Source organism: Marmota marmota, unplaced genomic scaffold (assembly GCF_001458135.2).
Source record: "Marmota marmota marmota unplaced genomic scaffold, marMar, whole genome shotgun sequence".
Lineage (NCBI taxonomy): Eukaryota > Metazoa > Chordata > Mammalia > Rodentia > Sciuridae > Marmota > Marmota marmota.
The window spans coordinates 26302840-26309810 of record NW_025999842.1 but is presented as its reverse complement, the minus strand read 5'-3'; the positions used below and the strand labels follow the sequence as shown (position 1 = coordinate 26309810).

At 40.5% G+C, this 6971-nt stretch overlaps 1 pseudogene; it reads right to left on the bottom strand.

Annotated features, from left to right (window-relative positions):
• Positions 1-5004: 5004 nt before the first annotated feature.
• On the bottom strand, positions 5005-5470 carry LOC107152835 (annotated as a pseudogene).
• Positions 5471-6971: the final 1501 nt, after the last annotated feature.

Here is a 6971-nt window from a genome sequence, read left to right as displayed (position 1 = left end):
CCATAAGTTTCTCTTGGATTTCCCCTCAGCCGGCTGTAAACTTTGAGTTCCGAGTTCTAGCTCAGTCTGTAATCTTACTGGAAGCCCTGTGCTTGTTTCTGTTTCTGCATTCTATTAGGATGTGTCTTTTGCAACATAAAGAATGCAAAACTAACGGAATGCATTTCTATTCTTACACTCTACTTTGCATTCTTGTTTATGAAATTTCCCCACTGCCTCCCTTCTTTTCCACCTGCCCAAATATGTCAACGATTCAGATTTGGATCTACCCTACTATACTGGTGGCCTCCTCTTCTACTTGCCAAACAAGACCTCAGGGCTGGTTAGGAGTCCAGCTCTCCCCTACTTAGCAATGGTGTCCTGACTCCAGGTCAAGGTAAGTTCCGATGACTAAGTTGATCAGGGTCACTGTGACTAATTGAGGTGAACAATTAATTATAGGGGAAGAGGGTCTGCCTGGAGACCTCTGGCAAGGCTTCCTCTTTCTTTCACTGATTCAGGACATCGCCACATGGGTGCTTCACTTGGAACCTGTGTAGCTAACTGCAAGCAACTGGGAAAGCAGCCTACAGACTAGAGTGGCTAAGAGGGAAGACAGAAAGTACCTGGGTTGAAACAAAGCATCCATCATTAGGTAACGTGATGCATTTCTTTTTTGTTTAAGCTAATTTGAGTTATGTTTTCTAACAGCCAAAGGTTCCCTAAGTGATCCAGGAGTTCCTAACCTAAGGTACACAGACTGTCAAGAGGTGTGGTATAGAATTCAGAGGTCCATGAAAATTACATATTAACTGCAATTTAGTATTTCCTTCAATGATGAATATAGGCAACAGGCTTAGCAAATTAGCAGAACCCATGGCTTACAGGAAGTCATGGATAGAAAGCAAGGACATTTTCATATTATATTTTGGTTGTTAAAAGAATCTTGAACAGTATTTTCTTTCCCCATGAATGATGGTTCATGTTATATTACTTGCATAAATCAAATCTCCTCCTGTAAGCTCTTTGATCGCCATGTGGCATCCATTTCCTTGTCCCCAGTAGTACCTGTACAGCACTAGCCACCCAGTAGATGCTCAATAAATGCTTGTATGCTTGTTGACTTGACTTTGCCTCTGAGCATGACCCTAAGGGAAGTGGCTTGGAAGGGGATGGTTGTCTCTTGTGGCATCAATTGACAGAGGCCACAAACATTCTAGTTCTCCTTAATCTGATTTGCAGGCTCAAGGGCCTTATGAATGAATTTCTCCAGAGCAAGATGTATTATAGTTGAGCAAAAGTTCAATGTTTAGGATAACAAATATAGAAATAGGAGTGTTAAGACGAGAAGAAAAAATAAGAAATCTCCCTTTCGGGAGGTAAGGAGGAAGAGGTCTTCCTGAAAGCTAAAATCAACCTCCCCATTTTATGTAGGGATGCAAGGTCATCCAGGCCTTGTCCAGAGTCTAGCCCTACCTGTTTTCAAATGCTAACCTCCAGCTAGAAAAATAGGGAGAACCCTAGAAGAGGAGGCTAAGGATAAAACAGGCAAAAGGGAAGCTCCCTCTGCCTGTCCTCTGTTCACTAACAATAGGATGATGTGCACAACTGACATGTGCTGTCCCCACGTTCCTGACCACAGCCCAGTGAAAGGGTTACATTCACAAGTTACAGATGAGGACACAGACCCAGAGAGGTCTAAACACACACCCATGATGGATTGGTCAGGGTTGTCCAGAAAAGCATAGCCAATAGGATCTGTCTCCTGTCTCTTTCCATCTCCTACTGATTGTGTGAATGTGTGTAAGCGTGCTTGTGTGTGAAGAGAGAGATTTATTATGAAGAATTTGCTCACTTGCTGATGGAGGCTGAGAAGTTCCACCGTCTGCCACCTACAAGCTGGAGACCCAGGAGAGCTGTTGGTACAATTCAGTCTGAGTCCAAAGGCCTGAGAACTAAGGGAGCTCATGGTATAAATCCCAGTCTCAGGGCAGGGGAAAAGGAGAATGGATTTCCCAGCTTCAGAAGCAGGGAACTTTGCTTCTGCTCTCTTTGAAGCACTTTAGTTTTGGATGTGACCCTTGAAATCTCTATTGTGATTCTATGAATAATTAGATGTAAGTGACCCTTATTCTAAGGGTTCTTTGTAAAAAAAAAAAAAAAAATAAATTAATTTAAAGAAGGAAGTTGTATAGATTTTATAGTCTGGGTACTGAATTTATTCAGCCCATCAATAAATGTTAATGATTTTTAAAAAAAAAGGAAAGGAGGAAACAAAAGAAGCCATCTACTGAGTCCTCAGACTCAAATTCCAGAAGTAATGTTTAATCTGGGCACCCCGTGACCTGTCAAGCTAAAACACAAAATTAACCATTACACCTAACTTGTTCAGAGAATATCTCCTAAAAGAGCCATAACTCCTAGAGCCCTCCATAATGATGGTACAATCAGTAGGGTGTTGACTGAGGAAGGTTAGTTTCATAAAAAGCTATCATCTAATGTACAGTTCAAGTTCCAATTTCCTCATTCTAATAATGACCTTCACGCACACACACATATATTTTAAATTTTCCTTTCAGCTAAGATCTAGTCAAGGACCACACATGGCATATAATTGTCACATCTCTTTAGTCAGTTTCCTAGCAGCAGCAGCAGCAGCAGCATTTTGGCCTAGCATTATAATGATATTTTGTAGAACATCCTTCAATTTGGATTTGCCTAATTGTTTCCTTATGATTTGATTCAGGTTAAACAATTTGGGGCAGGAATGTGGGTAATCCACTCTTTGACTAACTGAGAAGATAACCAGTGTTGACTGCTTCTGGATCCTTCTAAGTGTGAGGAGAGCCACAGAACCCATGTTCTTGGGGGCATCCTGTTTATGAGTGAGTTTCTCAAATACATACCAGTCTGGGGGATCCTGTGATTTTTGACTGTCCTACATCACCCAGACAGTGCCTGAACCTAGGGCCTGAGGTTGGGCTTGAGCGGTTGCCAGAGGATTGCTGTGGGTGGAGGTGGCAAGGGGCTGACAAATGCCCTTGCTGTTGTCACAACACCCAGAGAAAATTTCTCCTTCCTGCCTGGCGGCTCCCAGCCCTGATCCTGGAAAGGCTCACTAGGGAGAGGAGTGGGGCCAGGCACCTTATCAGGTGGGCACAGGAGAAATGCAAAGATCCTTAGTGAGAATGGGCTGCTTTTCAGATCAAGGCCATGAAATCATAGAGACATGAAAAGTAAATCCAGCAGCAGTAGTGTATACTTTGAGGATTTTGCTGTTGTTTGTTGTATGTTTGTCTTTGCTTATCAACATTCTGGAGCTTTAAGCAAAATTACAAAGGACTTATTACTGTTTGGCGCCTTTAAGCCTCTCTCTTTCTAAACTCCCATAGTTGTCCTCCCTTAGACCCCTAAAGCTCAAAACCCATCAGAACTGTTTCGGTTTCTTTGTTCACACTGAAGTATAAAGGGCTAACCACACTTTAAATAGTTATTTCTCTTTTTTTTCAACATTTTTTAAATTGTTGATAATCTTTATTTATTTATTTATATGTGGTGCTAAGAATTGAACCCAGGGCCTCACACATGCCAGGCAAGTGCCCTACTGCTGAGCCTCATCCCCAGCCCTTAAATAGTTATTTCTATAAAGATACCTGTATTGGCATTTTGCCAGGCTCAACCACCAATGAACGAGATGTGGCTTAAAATGGCTTTACATGTGCCAGATGGGGAAAATATATGAGTTTATGTATGGATGTTCCCTAAAATTCATTTACTTGTTCAATAAATATTTAATGAGGCCACTATAGCAATAAGGGATATATATAAAAACAAGGGAGGAAAGGATTCACACAAATGGGGAAAATGTGGCATGGAACATTAAATGTCTTGCCTGAAATTACCAAATTTATTTCTTCCAATCAATCTATAAATAATTCAGATGTTTATTGATAATTTCATGATGTGCCCTTCACTATGCAAAGAACCATAGAAGATACTGAAGAGATGTAACTTGGCCTGTGACCTGAATTTGCAATCTCATTTTTGTAACATGTACACATGAAGCAATCTAGCAATGAACTGAATATTTGTACCCCCCCCCCCCCCCCCCCCGCAAAAAAAAAAATTGATGCCAGCCCCCATTGTGATGGTATTTGGACATATGACCTTTAGGCAGTAATTAGGGTTAGATGAGATCATGAGGGTCGGCCCTCATGTTGGGAATAGTGCTCTTATAAGAAGACAACCTGCTCTTTCTCCCTGAGGGTGCACAAAGAGGTCTTATTTTGGCTTGTGGACAGTCATCATGATGTGTGATGGTGACTGTTTACAAGCCAAAAGAAGACCTTTTTGTGCACACTCAGGGATTATCTACAAGCCAGAAGAAGAGAACACAGAATGAAACCAACCTTGCTAGCACCTGACCTTGCACTTCTAGCCTCCTGAACTGTGAGAAATAAATTTCTGTTATTCAAGCCACCTGGTTTATGCTTTTTTTGCTATTGCAGCCTGAATTGACTAAAACACTAATGAAGCAAAATAATGAGAATTGTAAATTAAACTCTGATATAAAAGTTAGGAGTTTTAGTAAAGAAATAAAAGGCCTTAATATGGGATCTTTACTGCCTCTGCTCACACACCAGATACTGGCTTGGTTTTATTTTTGGAGGAGGCTGCATATTTTTTAAATACCCCAAACTACAAAAATTGTTGTTGCAAGCCTCTGTGTACTCATTATCCAGACTTAAAAAGTTAGCAATTTTTAACTTTTGTTTCACATATAAGTTCTGTATCAAACAAGAACAGTATCTTAGATGAATTTGAAGTTCTTTGTGTTTCATTCCACAGCCTCACCCCAAAGGCTTCTTTTGTTCAATACAGTCCTTGTGAGATTCATTGGTGTGGTGTGAGGCAGTGATTTGTCCACTTTCAGGGCTGAATGATGTTTCAATGTGTGGCTGGACTAACCGTGTTCATCCATCCTATGACTGATTGACATTTGAGTTGTTTTCCTTTTTTTAGAAGGAGAGTCCACGGAGGCATTTTATTATACGTATGTTTTACATTCCTAGAAAAAGAATCCCAGGATTTTTCCCCCTGTGTGTTTTCATCTTGCTTCTTTGTGGTCCATGATGTGAGATGAGATTGTCAATACAATGAAACCAAACTGATGGGATGGGAGCAGATTTTTCTGCCATTTTTCTAGGTCTTTGAGCTGCACATCAAATCTGAGGCTTATCACTCCACACTTGTTTAACCTGCCTGTGAGGTTGACAACAATTTTCCCAGCTCTGTAATCATAAGTGATTTCAAATTCGCCAATGTAACCATGCTTCATCAGCACAGCACAGTTAGAAACCGGACAATGACTTTGGAGAACTACCTAATAAGGACCTGGCGTTTGCTTCTATTTTCAGCATTGTTGATGCTCTTGAGAGCATCAGCCAGGACATTCCTGTGCACCATTATGGCGGCACGAAAAGATGGAGGAAAGAGCTGTTTTCCTTTCTTTAATTATTACAAATAATCCTGCTAAGAATTTTTATACATGTCTGTGGGTGACCAAATGGGCCATTTCTCTTAGGTATGTAACTTGGAATAAAACTATGGTATCACAGTGTATATATATGTTCAGTTGTAGTCAATAGTACCAGTTTTCTAAAGAAATGGTACCAGCCAGGCATGGTGGCACATACCTGTAATCCCAGTGAATTGGGAAGCTGAGGCAGGAGGATTGCAAGTTCAAGGCTGGCTTGAACAGTGTAGCAAGACCCTGACTCAAAATAAAAAGTGAAAAAGGTGGACATAGCTCAGTGGTAGAGCATCCCTTCAATTTCTAGTGCCCCCATAAATTAAAAAATTACATTAAATTAAATAAAATAGTTGTACCAGTGGCTCCATATCTTTGCTAATACTCAGCAAACACCTTTTTAAAACTTTATCCTTTTGATGGATATATAGAAATCTCTCACTATGGTTTTAATTTCACTCTCTGATGTCTAAAATGGTTCAGCCCCATTCACATATTATTAGCCATTCAACAAGGAGCTGACAAATGCCTGACCTTCCCCCATTTTTTTCTTATGTCATTTTTTCTACTCGTTGATCTGTAGGACTTTATGTGGCTTAAATATAGAATATTTGTTTAAAATGTCACAATTTATCCCTTTCTGTGGTTTGTTCACTTAATGGTGTCTTGTTATAAACAGATTCCTAATTTTAGGTGGTTATCCAATTTATCAGTCTTTTACAGTTAATTCTTTACAATTCCCCATTAAGAAATCCTTGCCCATCCCAAGGATAGAAAATTATCCTTTCGTTTTTATCTAGAATCTTTATTGCTTTTTTCCCTTTCGGAATTAGATCCACCATCCACCTGCAACTGATTTTTGCATATGAAGTGAGACAGAGGACAAGTTTTGCTTATTCCCCATATAAACATCTCATTGACCTAACATCATTTATTAACACAACCTCTCTTTTTCTACCACTCTTCAGTGCCACTTATATTATAAACAAGTGTCCATTCCAGCATGTGTCTGTTTCCAGACTCTTCCTTCTGTTCTTTTGACCTGCTTGTCCTTGGGTCTTAACTGCACTACTCTGATTCATCCCCAAAAGACTTGGGAAGCTGGGGTTTCTGCACATCAACTCCTAGTACTCACTGATTAAAGTTTGCTTCTGGGGACATTGACTCTCCAGGACTTCTACTCTTCTCCATCTGTGCACAAGCCAAAAACAGTCCTATGACAGGGAATGTCTTCAGGGTCTCCTTCTCCACTCACAAGTTTCTTGTGGGCATAGGACTGATTGGTTATTGGCCAGATTCCTAAGGGATACAGTTCTTTGCCACTTAGGATTACTCAACATGGCCACTTGCAGTCAGCAAGAGAAAGGAAGGCCCTAGCAACAGCCACTCCATTTTATGGAACACATGTGCACAGAGTCACACTTACCTAGCTTCATTGACTTCATTCCACTCATATCACAGG